Source organism: Protopterus annectens, chromosome 2.part2 (assembly GCF_019279795.1).
Source record: "Protopterus annectens isolate FY-2018-M chromosome 2.part2, PAN1.0, whole genome shotgun sequence".
NCBI classification, from domain to species: domain Eukaryota; kingdom Metazoa; phylum Chordata; order Ceratodontiformes; family Protopteridae; genus Protopterus; species Protopterus annectens.
The window spans coordinates 881,757,683-881,771,315 of NC_056730.1; the positions used below are offsets into that span (position 1 = coordinate 881,757,683).

Sequence of the window (13,633 nt, forward strand, 5' to 3'; positions counted from 1 at the left end):
CAACTGGCTAAAATTTTGGTGTCATTCAAAGGGGATCCAGTGTCTGTCAGCCTGGGATGACATGCTCGACAAGCCACATTGCTTCGCTAGGGACGGCTTGCACCTGTCACCACTGGGCTTTCGGATATTGGCAAAGGCTCTTGCCACCCCATAGTGCCTTTTTTAGGCAAGGCTCAAAAGTCAAACCCACCCCCATAGACAGCACAAGGAACAAGAAACTAAGGGTAATGCTGTTAAACGCCAGAAGTTTTAACCTCAAGATGCACGCACTCGAAGCTCTCCTCAGTATGGAGAACATCAATATCTGTGCAGTGACAGAAACCTGGTCCAAGGCTCCAGAGAGCACCCCAGCACTACCAGGCTATACCTCATATCATGCTTTTCGGCCCCAAAACCCGGACCAAACCACAAAAGGAGGGGGAGTTTCCATATTTATCAAGGATATCCACACCTCCAGGTTAGTGGCATTGCAAGTATCGGAGACCATCCATGTGCAACTAACAGTGGGCAAGACTGCTTTTCAGTTTATAGCATCCTACAGACCACCCTCTCAAAGTCAGGAATCCCATTCGGCTTTCCTGAAAACATTGGAGAACATGAAGATCTCTCCGAACACCATTATATTGGGCGACTTCAACTACCCAAATATTGACTGGAAGCACTACTCAAGCCCCAGCACCTTAGCCCAAAGATTCCTGGAAATTATAAACTCAAATGCTATGGAACAACTAGTCACCACTCCCACAAGAGGGGACAACATACTAGACCTGATCATTATCAACATGGGGACTCTATGCTCCACACTAGAAGTATATCCCTCATTGGTAAGATCAGACCATAAATTAATTTCACTGGATGTCCACATCCCGACCCCACCCCCAGCCCAGAAAACCACAGTGAAAAACTTCTCAAAAGCGAACTTCTCACTTCTCAAAACCGAAGTGGAATCCTTCAAGGCCCCAGGGCCAGTGGAAACTACAGCCCAAACTGCAGAATCCTATATAAATGCATTCTACGGACATCTCCACGAATGCATGGATCATGCTATCCCAAACAAAACCAAGACCCAATCATCCAAAGGCAGGCGTCCAGTCTGGTGGACCCCTGCCATAAATAAACTGTACAACACAAGGAGGAAGCTACTATATGATAGAGCAAAATCCCTAATAGGGAAGGCATCTCTGATCAGTACTAGCAAAAAATTACGATCCCTCATAAAATCCTCCAAGGCCAGCTTCGAGAGAAAAATTGCACAGGACACCAAAGACAATCATAAGGCTTTTTTCAGTTATGTTAGAAACCTGGGATGCAACTCCCAGACTTGTTCTGAGTTGATTCTAAACGACAAAAATACACTGAACCCACAGACATCGCCAATATCCTGGCAGACAGGTTCAGTGCAAACTTCTCCACCCCTCCCCCAAAAGAGCAAGTATCTATCCCGGCAGAGGGCTGCCTCCCAAACATCTCAGATGCTCAGGTGAAGGCTGCCCTCTCCAAAGCAAAAAACACTGCTTCCATGGGACCAGATGGCATCCCAGGTTGCATCCTACATGAACTACAAGAGGAACTAATCCCTCAAATAAAACAGCTATACAATCTCAGCCTCACTACAGGATATGTGCCCACAGAATGGTGTACAGCAACAGTGGTCCCACTCCACAAAGGTGGAGCCTCTACGGACCCTGGAAACTATCGCCCCATAAGCCTGACTAGCTTAGTCTGCAAGGCTATGGAGAATATCATCATGGAGCTCATGAACAAAGACATTGGGGACCTACAGACACTAGATCCTACCCAGTTCGGCTTTGTCAAGGGCAGATCCTGCCTTTTGAACCTGGTTGACTTCTTTCAAACAGTCACCAAAGCCATAGATGAAGGGAAGGTAGTCCACACAGCCTATCTGGACCTTGTAAAGGCATTTGACACAATACCCCACTCGGGCATCATAGATAAGCTATCCAGCTTAAATATAAACCCCTATGTCACAAGATGGGTCGCAAACTGGCTCAAAGACAGAACCCACAGAGTGAGAGTTGCTGGAGCCATGTCAGACTCGAAACCGGTCACAAGTGGCGTCCCACAGGGTTCTGTCCTGGGACCACTCTTGTTCGGTATATACTTTTCCAAGGTACAGGCAAACGTGGGAGGACTATGGCTCACCAAGGTTACAGACGACTGCAAACTGGGCGCCATAATTAACTCTCCAGCTGACACAAACATCCTTCTAAAAGGTCTCACAGAGACAGATAACTGGTGCCAGTGCCATGGTTTAAAGCTAAATGCCAAAATGTATAGTCATACCCTTTGGCAAAAACAATGTGCCCACAAATTACCACATAGGCGGAAACCCATTAAGTACAGAGAAAGTTATTAGGGACCTGGGGACCCAAGTTGATAGCAATCTCTCCTTTGAAAACCACATTGCCAAAGTGGTTAGAAAGACCTTCTACATAGCCCACCTCATCACGAAGGGTTTCACATCTAGATCAAAAGAGGTAATTGTGCCCCTTTATTCATCCCTCATCAGGCCCATCATAGAATACAATGCCCCTTTTGGGATGTACCTTACCCGACACCTGCAGCAATTAGAAAGACCCCAAAAGTATCTCACCAAGAGGATCAAGGGTCTCAAACAGATGCCATATACTGCTCGGTTAAAAAAACTCCAGCTCTACTCAGTTGCATACCGCCTACTTCGAGGCGATCTATGCCTGACATACAAAGCTATGTCAAATCCAGAATTAATGGACATGCTCCACCTCAGTAAATCTAAATCCCTTAGAGTCACACGCTCGAGGGACTTGAACCTCAGCACAGAAATAAATAGAACTTGCTGGAGGGACAGGTTCATAACCCAGAGGCTCCCTTCACTCTGGAATAGAATTCCAGTTCATGTGAGGCAGAGCACCTCACTGAATCTCTTCAAGAAGAATCTCGATAAGTGGATGGGGGATCGTAGGTTTGTCCCAGGGATTACTCCTGTGTCACTATTAGACAGAGGCACAGTAAACTAAACCTTAAAAAGGGCACAGTATACTCAAATCAAGGGGTGGCGTAAGCCATACAGAATCAGGCTAGGCTTATAATTGCCCCAGGGCAGATAGCCTAGTATGAACCTATGAACCTATAAGAAGTAAATGTCAAAAAGTGGTGGTCCAAGGACTGATCCCTGAGGGACTCCACTTGTGACTGGCCTCTTTGTAGAGGTGGACTCCCCAATTCTAACTTCCTGGGTCCTGTCTATCAGCCAGTTGGCTATCTACCAGGTGACATAGGTTCATAGGTAGGTACTAGGCTATTAGCCCTAGGGCCTTTATAAGCCTAGCCAAAAAGGTACCCTGGCTTTCGCCACCCAAGAAAATTATTTTCCTGTGCCCCTGTCGAGCAGAGCCACAGATGTGATCCCTGGGGTAAATTTCCTATTAACCATCCAATCATCAAGATTTTTCTTGAAGAGTGCTAATGAGAAGCTCTGTTTGACACAGATAGGTAGTCTGTTCCAGAGTAAGGCAAGTCTCTAGGACAGAAATCTATCTCTCCAGCATGTTCTGTTTATTATGGTGACAAGGTTTAGGTCCCTAGAACATGTAGCTCGGAGGGATTGGGATTTCTTTAATTGGAGCATATCCAACAGCTCTGGGTTTGACATAGCTTTGTATGCTAGGCAGAGATCGCCACTGAGTAGGCGATATGCGATGGAGTAAAGCTGGAGTTTTTTGAGACGGTCTACGTAGGGCATCTGTTTGAGGCCAGTAATCCTCTTTGTGAAGTGTTTCTGTGGCCTTTCCAGTTGTTGTAGATGTCTTGTGAGGTACATACCAAAAGGGGTGTTGTACTCTATAATGGGTCTAATGAGTGATGAGTAGAGGGGAACAATAACCTCTTTTTTTCTGGATGAGAAACCTTTTGTGATGACGTGAGCCATGTAGAAGGATTTCCTGACCACTGTGGCGATGTGATTATCAAAGGAGAGACTACTGTCCACCTGTGTCCCAAGGTCTCTTATCACACTTTTGGCGTTAAGTAGACTACCACTTATGTGGTAGTTCATGGGTACAGAATTTTTACCAAAGGGGATGACAATACACTTTTTGGCATTGAGCTTCAGGCCATGGCTTTGACATCAGGCATCTGTCTCAGTGAGGCCCTTTTGTAGTATGTCCACATCATTATGAGTTTTGATTATGGCTCCTAGTTTGCAGTCATCTGCAAACTTTGTTAGCTTGTACTTCAGAGAAGTAGATACCAAACAGGAGAGGACACAGGACTGAACCCTGTGGTACTCCACTTGTCAATGGTCTGAAGTTGGATTTGGAGTCTGCTACTTTCACAGTGTGAGTTCTGTCCGTGAGCCAGTTGGCAACCCATCTTGTGACATAGGGATTTATACCTAGTTTAGTGAGCTTATCTATAATTCGAGAGTGCAGGATGGTGTCGAAAGCCTTGGAGAGATCTAGATAAGCTTTGTAAACCACCTTACCCTCATCTATGGCTTTGGTGACTGCTTCAAAGAAGTCAATCAGGTTCAGGAGATATGATCTGCCTTTTACAAACCCAAACTGGGTAGGGTTCAGAGTTTGGAGATTACCAGTGTCTTTGTTTATGAGTTCCATGATGATACGTTCCATGGCCTTGCAGACCAGGCTCATCAAGCTAATGGGGCGGTAGTTCCCGGGTTCTGTCGTGACTCCCCCTTTGTGGAGTGGGATAACCATCGCGGTGCGCCACTCAGTGCGCACAAAGGCTGAGGTGAGGCTATGATTGAACATGGTACTTAGGTAGGGTGCCAGTTCATTCTGTAGTACGTGTAGAACGCAGCCTGGGATATTGTCAGGTCCCATGGATGCTGTGTTCTTGGCTTTGGAGAGTGTTTCTTACCTGTGCAGTCGTGATTGCAGGAACTTTGTATTCTTCCGGTATAGAGATGGGCCTTCTAGGGGGTGAGAGGGGAGTAAAGTTAGCACTGAACCTATCTGCTAGGATGTTGGCAATATCAGTTGGTTCTGTATATTTAGTGCCATTGTGCTGTAACTCAGAGCAGATCTGAGTGTTGCCATTGAGATTCTTGACATAGCTATGGAATGTTTTGTGGTTGTCTTTAGAGTCAGTGGCAATTTTGTTTTTGTAACTAGCTTTGGAGGATTTTATGAGGGATCTCAGCTTCTTACTGAGGTTAAATAGGGAGTTCCTCCAGTCATGGGATTTAGTCTTTTTTGCAACAGTTTCTTTCTTCTGTTGTAGAGTTTGTTTATGGCAGAAGACCACCAGATTGGCTTCCTTTTTTTGGAGGATAGCATCTTGGTTCTATTAGGGATAGCATGATCCATGCACTCGTGTAAGTGCTTATAATGTGCATTTGTGTAGGATTCAACAGTCGTACCTCTATTGTCCGTCTACATGGGTGTCATGAAGTTTGCCACTTCTGTCTTAATAAGTGTGAAGTTGGCTTTGGAGAAGTGTTTTACGGTGGTTTCCCTAAATGGCGGTGGGGACGGAATGTGGATGTCTAGGGTGATTAGCTTGTGGTCGGATCTGACCAACGAGGAATTGACCTCTGGTGTGGAACACCGGTTGCCCATGCTGGTAATGACCAGGTCTAGGATACTGCTGCCCTCGGTGGGGGTGTGAATAAGTTGATCCAAGGCATTGGAATTTATGAATTCCAGAAAATGTTGAGCAAAAGAGTTGGTACATGAGTAGTTTTCCCAGTTAATGGTGGGGTAGTTGAAATCGCCCATTATTAGGGTGTTGGGTTGTACCCTAATACTTTCCAGAGTATAAAGAAATGAGGAGTGGGAATCCTGGGGCATGGTGGGGGGTCTGTCGCAAGCTACAGTATGGACTGTGGTCTTGCCCAGAGTTAGTTGCACTTGGATAATCTCGGATGCATTATGCTGTGCAAATAGCCTGGAGGTGTGGATATCCTTAATGAATATGGACACGTCTCCACCTTTAGTGCTTCATTCCGGGTTAGGTGGCTGAAAGGTGTTGTATGAATTATAGCCTGGTAATGCAGGGGTGCTCTCTGGAGCTTTGAATCAGGTCTCTGTCACTGCACAGATGTCGATGTTCTCCATTTTAAGGAATGCCTCGAGTGAGTGCATTTTGAGGCTTAGACTTCTAGCATTGAGTAGCATTACCCTCAGATTCTGCTTGCTTTTACCTGTTATGGTGGTGAATTTGTCATTTGAACCTTGCCTAAAAAAGGCACTATAGGGGTGTCAAGAGCCTCAGCCGGTATCCGGAATCCCACGGGTGACAGGTGCAGGCCATCTCTGGCAAAGCATCGTGGTCTGTCGATCATGTCGTTCCAGGCAGACAAATGCTAGATCCCCTTAGAATGACACCAGAAGCTTAGCTAATTGTTGAAGTCAATCATTTTGTCCTTGTACTGTGGTATCATTCTGGGTGATCTCCAAACACCAATATGAACCAGACAGTGTAGAAATCCACCAATGTGTGGAATTGTGTGGAATTTTATAATAAAGAAGGACTGTGAGGGCATCCAGCCGTGGCAGTGTATTTTTTGTGATTATCATTCTGGGTGATGGCAGGATGCTACTCAGGGCTAGGGTCATACCTGCCTGGGCTACAAGATTGGAGAGCTCCTCAATGTCTCTTTTCATGTAGTCCAGGGAGGTACATCTCAGGTCATTCACACCAACATGGACAATAACAGTGTCATATTTGTACTTGTTGTGGAGTGACCTGAGTGCGTGCATTATGTGGAGGATCCTGGCACCTGACAGGCAGCTGACGGTAACTTTCTCCATGTTTAGCCTGGTGAGTGGAACATCAGTGTGCCTGACTATAGAGTCACCTATGACTAGAGTGTTGGGTATGTTATGCCTTATGGGCTGCAGTTGAGTGGCACACTGAGTTTGTGGGCTATGTGTTATTTGGGTTGTGTTGGGGGGTGGAGTTTGCTTGCATTTCTGCTTTGGATGTCCCTGATGCTTGGGCAGGTTTTTATTGAGAGCCTCCATGAATGTAGGTGTGTGTTTTGTGTTTCTATGTGTGTGTTTTGGGGGTGTAGGTTCTGAGGGACTATGTGATAAGTGTGGTGTGGTGCAAGTGTTTACCTTCTCCTCTTGACTGTTGAGTCCAGTCTTAGATGAAGAGAGCTTTGCTTCCAGTTTGGCTTTATAAGTGCATCTCTCACAGGTTGTAGTGCTGGGTGGTAGGAGGAGAAGTTGTCTGTGTACATGATACAATTACTGCATTGCCCCAAGATGCCCAGATTCATCAGGTAGAAAGGGGAAATCACCGGGAGCTGACCCTTAGACATGCCTGGATAGGTGCTTATTTATTAAGTACTAAAACTGCTTCCCTCTAGACAAGTGAGGAAAGTTGAGTGCTGAGGTAATTTGCAGCTTATTCAGTGCTTACAACGAGTTCTGAACAAGTGCTGAGTTCAGGGAAATAGATTTGAGTGCTGAAACTAGAAAACTGACTAGTTCTAAGAAACAAAATTAAGTTAGAAGGCTTCCCTCCAACACAGAATGGCTTTGGGGCTCAGAAGCCTACAAATAGTCTAGACCACTTACAGGAAAGGCAAGAAACAAGCTTAAAATTTATTTTCTTTCCCATATGCTCTCATTGTACACAGTAGGAGTGCCTGAAATCAGAATTTGATCTCACTGCACTCAGTTGAGTGAGCAAATGAGATGGGCACAGAAGGAGTATCCAAACACAAATTTAAAAGAGGGGCAGGCAGTTTCAAAGCCACCATGATAAACACCAAAAAGAAAACAGGGAGGGTGGGTGGGGAACTAACTAAAAAAAACAGCCAAAGCTCAGGTTTTAAGCAGAAAACATTCCAAAATGTACCACTTAAATAGGCAGTAACAGGATATCAATAAATGAGACTACACCCGACTGCAATTACTGTCTATGCAGGAATTCTAACAGGCAATAAAATCTAGCAAACACTAACTGAAAAAACAGAGTCAAAACTTCCAGTTCAGATAATATTCAATGCAACACAAATAAATCAATTAAAATGCTGTATTATTTGAAAAAAGTGCAGATAAAAGGTACTTAAATTTTCTTTTACGTCCAGTTGAATACAGCTAGATCTTAGCTGGCCAAAGCTCAGGATTTAAGCAGAAAATATTCCAAAATGTACCACTTAAATAGGCAGTAACAGAATATCAATGAATGAGACTACCCCCAACTGCAATTACTGTCTATGTAGGAATCCTAACAGCCAATAAAATCTAGCAAACACTAACTGAAAAAACAGAGTTAAAACTTCCAGTTCAGGTAATATTCAATGCAACACAAATAAACCAATTAAAATGCTGTATTATTTGAAAAAGTGCAGATAAAAGGTACTTAAATTCTCTTATACCTCCAGTTGAATACAGCTAGATCTTAGCCGGCCAAAGCTCAGGTTTTATCCGGGTTTGTACCTAACCTCTTGAGTTTATCAACAATGCCCTAGTAGGGTATTGTGTCAAATGCCCTGGCCAGGTCAAGGTAGGCAGTGTGAACAATTTTTCCCTCACCCATTGCTTTGGTGACATTCTCAAAGAAGTCCACCAGGTTTAGTAGGCATGATCTGTCTTTGACAAAACCAAACTGGGTTGGGTCCAGTGTCTGGAGGTTTACTAAATCTCTATTGATCATCTCCATGATAATTCTTTCCATAGCTTTACATATAACACTAGTGAGACTTACGGGGCTATAGTTTCCAGGGTCTATAGATGGCCCACCTTTGTGCAGAGGGATGACTGTTGCCTTTTTCCATTCATGAGGCATGAAACCTGTTTGGAGGCTACAGTTAAATAGCAATTCCAGAGGCCCTAACAGGTCATGTTTCATGTTATTTAGAAGTCATCCTGGGATACTGTCTGGGCCCACTGATGCAGTGTTCTTGGTCTTAGAGAGAGCAATACGGACCTGTTCCCTGGTGATAGTAGGGGAGTTATATTTGATGATGTTTCCTGGGGGAAGGTTAAGGGGGAGACAGAGGGGTAAAGTTGGAGCTGAATTTATCAGCCAGGAGGTTTGCTATGTCTTCTGGCACAGTATAGTTGGCTCCGTTTACAATGAGCTCTGCACACAACTGTGTATTGCCTTTGAGGTTGCGGACCTAGCTAAATAATACTTTGTGGTTGTCCTTGGCCTGGGAGGCCAAGCTTACCTCAAATTTGGCTTTGGTAGACTTTATCTGTCCTCTAAGTTGATTTAGTTTGATGAGAGTGCTTTTATCCTGCTGGGTGCTCCACCTCCTAATTTTTGTCATGATTTTTTTCCTCCTGTTATACAGCCTACTGATTTTGTGATTCCACCAGGGTGGCTTGTTTTTTTGAGTTAGTTCTGTACTTCTTCCTGGTGGGTACAGCTGCCTCTACGCAGCTATTAACATGCTTGTACAGGGTTTCTGTGAACAGTTTTGCATAGGCAGCAGTGTTCTCAGGGTTTATGGGGGCTTGAAATTTTGCCAGGCTCTCACTTAATAGCAGGAGGTTAACATTAGAATAGTTCCTGCATATTCCAGGTTTAGCTGGGGGTCCATATTTTGATTTTACTTCAAAGGAGACCATTTTGTGGTCTGACCTTACCAGGGAAGAAATTGCACTAGGGGTGTGCAGCACGGTTCCATATTAGTGAAGACCAGATCCAGTATGGTTGCATCCCTGGTTGTTGTTTTGACAATCTGGTCCTGGGAGTTTGTGTTTTCAAAGTCCAGGAATCTTGGTGGCTTTATGTATGGTGTCATATAGGATTCCCAGTTAATGGGGTAATTAATGTCACCCATGAATATGGTATTGTGTTGGATGGTTAGTGTTTCTAATAAATGTAAATACATGGTATGGCTTTCCTAGGTCATAGAGGGGGACCTTTAGCTTGCAAGGAAGTGGTATTGGATTTTGTCTACGGTGATTTGAAGAAGGAGCAGCTCAAATGCATTGTCCTGTTTGACCAGCCTTGAAGTATATTTATCTTTGATGTAAATAGAGACACCTCCACCTTTAGTCCCTGCCTATTAGTTTTGCAGCAGGTTGATCTTTTTGACAGATTAAACTTCACCAGCTTAGGCCTAATGAATTTGGTGTACAAATTATCAATCAAATCCAACTATTGCTACACTTTCTGCATATGATATTGTCTTTACTTAACACTTTTAGTAGTTTGTTTTGATAAAATTCATATTTTGGTCATGTGGACCTAGGACTCGTTACTTTTCATTTTTTGTGATTTTGGAGTTAAAATTATGTGGCTTTTTATGCCCTGGTTCGTGGTAACAGTACGCGCATGTGTGTGTGTGCGCGTGTGTGTGTGAGTGTGCATGCGTGCGTGTGTGTGCAAGCATGCGTGTATGTTTAGATTTCACTCCTTAGCAATGTGTCAGAGAACAGATATACCTATATCTATATCTGTACTGATTTATCTGTATCTACTTAAGAGTGTATGTGCGGTATATAAATGGGAATGCATTTCTGATGGCTCTCAGTGATTCATGTTATTTGTTTGTCTTTTTGGCTTTTCCCGGTTAGGGGTCGCCACAGTGGAATTCCGGTCCGCTAATGATTGGCAGTAGATTTTTATGGTGCCAAGTTGCCAGCCCGATGCCCAACCTTCAGCGAAGGCACGCCCATTCACGCATGTCTTTCGGAGGCCACTCGACCGTGGGGAGGACATGCAGACTCCACACAGAAGGCACTCCAGCCGAGAATCGAACAGAAGAACCTCTTGCTGTGAGGCAACAATGCTACCGCTGTACCACCGCGGCTTGCTCTCATTGATTCATGTCATAGTCCTTTTTTTTTTTTTTTTTTTTTTTTTTTTATAAGATGCCTTTGCACCTCAGTCTTGCTGTTAACAATGATAGTGCTCCCAACTCTGGAGATTCCTTGGTCTTCAGGTTGTTCGTAAGCTCTTCACTAGAAGCTCCTACCTTACAAGGCTGAGAAGACAGGAAAATTACTACCTAGGAATTGGCTCATATAGTGCCCAGTGACATTCCTCAATCTATAAGCTGAGGAGCAAAAAAGGTCTGTTCTGATCTGGACAGCAATCCTAATACCAAGGAGCCAGCCAGATCCCATTTCTGCAAACCTCAGCTCCAAGTCAAAGAGCAAAAAAAAAACACAAATTGTGCAGAAGCAGTATTCTAATTCATGTCAGTATTGTACTGCAGAACAAATGGCATCTCCTGATCATACTTCCTAAATCCTTGTGCCCAGAGAGGATACCCCCCCTCACTTCACCCTAGCTATACTACTAGCAATAATTACTAAGGCTGGGCAAACTGTATGCCTCATCAAGTACTCCGGTAGTACAAAAACTAAGAAATAAGATGAGAAAATTCATAATAAACTAATAGCCAGACTTTACTCTTTGTGGCATAATATCACATAATTGCTACTAGAATCTACTTAAACATTATCATGTAAGCTTGCAAACACTGCCCTCTGCCATTATTTCCTCATGAACTCCTCTGCAACTAACCTATTCTAACTTCAGTATAGACATCAGCAATTCATACTATTACACTTACACCTTTAGTATACCTCTCTACGGCATTAAACTATAACCTTCATTTCATCCCTCCCCCTCCTGTCACCTATGTCTACATTTCTACTACCCTTAAGTTTAATCCAACCAAATATTTAACACTACATTTTTTTTCTTTCTCTTAACACAATTACATCTATTTCTCAAAACTGTCACTTATGTGTTGTGAAAGGAAAACACCCTAATGTAAATTATTATATCTCAGACAAATGTGATACAAATGTATGATGTTCAGCAATTTTGATTAAGTCTACATATACTTTTTATTACTTAAACTTTGTACGATGGAGCTTTTCTCCCAGGGTGTCTGCTGAAAAGGGGTCTGTAACCCAGTCGGACTTTCCCGGTCACCAAATGTCACTAAAATAAAATAATTATGGTTAATGAGTGGCTAACTAGAAAATCTGAACATCAACAGGTGTACCACCGAGAATAGCAATTACCTACCCAGAAGGATAAAACTGGCTGAAATGCTTCACAATCCTAAAACAAAGGCAACAACTGTAAATTATATAGCCATACACAAATTTGTTCAGCAATATCCATATTTATGGGGGCATGATAAAATTAAGTACTTAGGAGTACTGATTAAAAAGGATTCTGGAGTGGCACCTAAAGGTATGTGGGAAGAGACTAAACAAAAGAGAATACAAAAACTGAGAAATTGGAAGCTTTGTTATATGGATATGGATAGCAAGATACAAGCAGTTAACATGTTTTTAGTCCCTTTAGCCTTACACACAGGTCTGGCATATTTTTATCAACTAGAGAAGTTGTGTAAAGAGCTGAAGGATTTCATCTGGGAGGGGAAGACAGCAAGAGTCAAGTGGGAAAAGCTGATTCTTCCAGCACAAGGTGATTTGAGATTATCTGATCTGAAGGGGCATTTCAAGGCCTACACAGTAATATACATAGCACAAGCAGAAACCCATAATTCAAAGTGGAAAGGGATGATGATGAAACGGGGGAAAGCTCAAGAAACAAGGAGATTTTGGATGCAGATCCTTAACGAGAATAACAGTAACTATACAAAATATTATTTTCATAAAGTAGCAGAAAGTATTCTAAAAACTAAGCCAACAAAAGGAATTGAGGAAGGACATTCTGACAATTGGGATGACTACAATTAGGGATTCAGACAGTAGGCAAGACGGGGCTGAAATTTATTGGAGAAAACTGGCAGAAGACTCAAGGTATTGGGAACAACTAGAGATAAAGGTAACAGAATGGGAAGAGGCCAATAATTTGTTTGGACTGCAGGCTAGAGACTGCCTTCCCTATCAGGAATTGGTATCACAATATAGGCAAAGAGAAATAAATAGGGGGATCCTAAGTGAAAGACCAGCAATCGTAGAGTTTTAAAAGAATCTAGAACAGAAGCTTCTGTTAAAAAAGGAACATCTATTAAGAGTATACAAAATATTGCATGATAACCATAAGAGAAGGTTAGAAAGGATTGGGAAATCAGATTGGATAAGCAGTTTACAAAGAAACAATGGGGATATATGTATGTCTCCCAAATATGCAACAAAGTCTAGAAGACTTAGGATCTTTGCTTGGAAGTGTTTACATAGGTATTTTTATACCCCAAGTAGACTCCAAAGAATTTTTCATCAGGTAGTCAGCACATGTTGGAGATGTGATGGGGAAGAAAGAGGTAACTGGTAACATATATTCTTCTTCTTTCGGCTGTTCTCATTCGGGGTCACCACAGTTGATCATCTGTTTCCATTTCTTCCTGTCCTATGCATCATGCTCTGTCACACCAACCACCTGCATGTCCTCTCTCACCACATCCATAATCCTTATCTTAGGCCTATCTCTTTTCCTCTTACCTGGCAGCTTCATCCTTAGCATCCTTTTCCCAATATACCCAGCATCCCTCCTCAGCACATGTCCAAACCAATGCAATCTTGCCTCTCTGGCCTTGTCTCCAAACCTTCCAACCTGAGTCAACCCTCTAATATACTGATTCCTAATTCATCTTCGTTACACCCAATGCAAATCTTAACATTTTTAACCCTGCCACCTCCAGCTCTAACTCCTGCCTTTTTGTCAATCCCACTGCCTCCAACTCATATAACATAGCTGGTCTCACTATCCT

At 43.1% G+C, this 13,633-nt stretch overlaps 1 protein-coding gene across 1 annotated transcript in view; it reads right to left on the reverse strand.

Annotated features, from left to right (window-relative positions):
• The window catches only part of EPB41L4A (erythrocyte membrane protein band 4.1 like 4A), a 2,214,504-nt gene that overhangs the window by 1,283,085 nt on the left and 917,786 nt on the right, over positions 1-13,633 (reverse strand). The gene's annotated exons all lie outside the window — the stretch shown is intronic.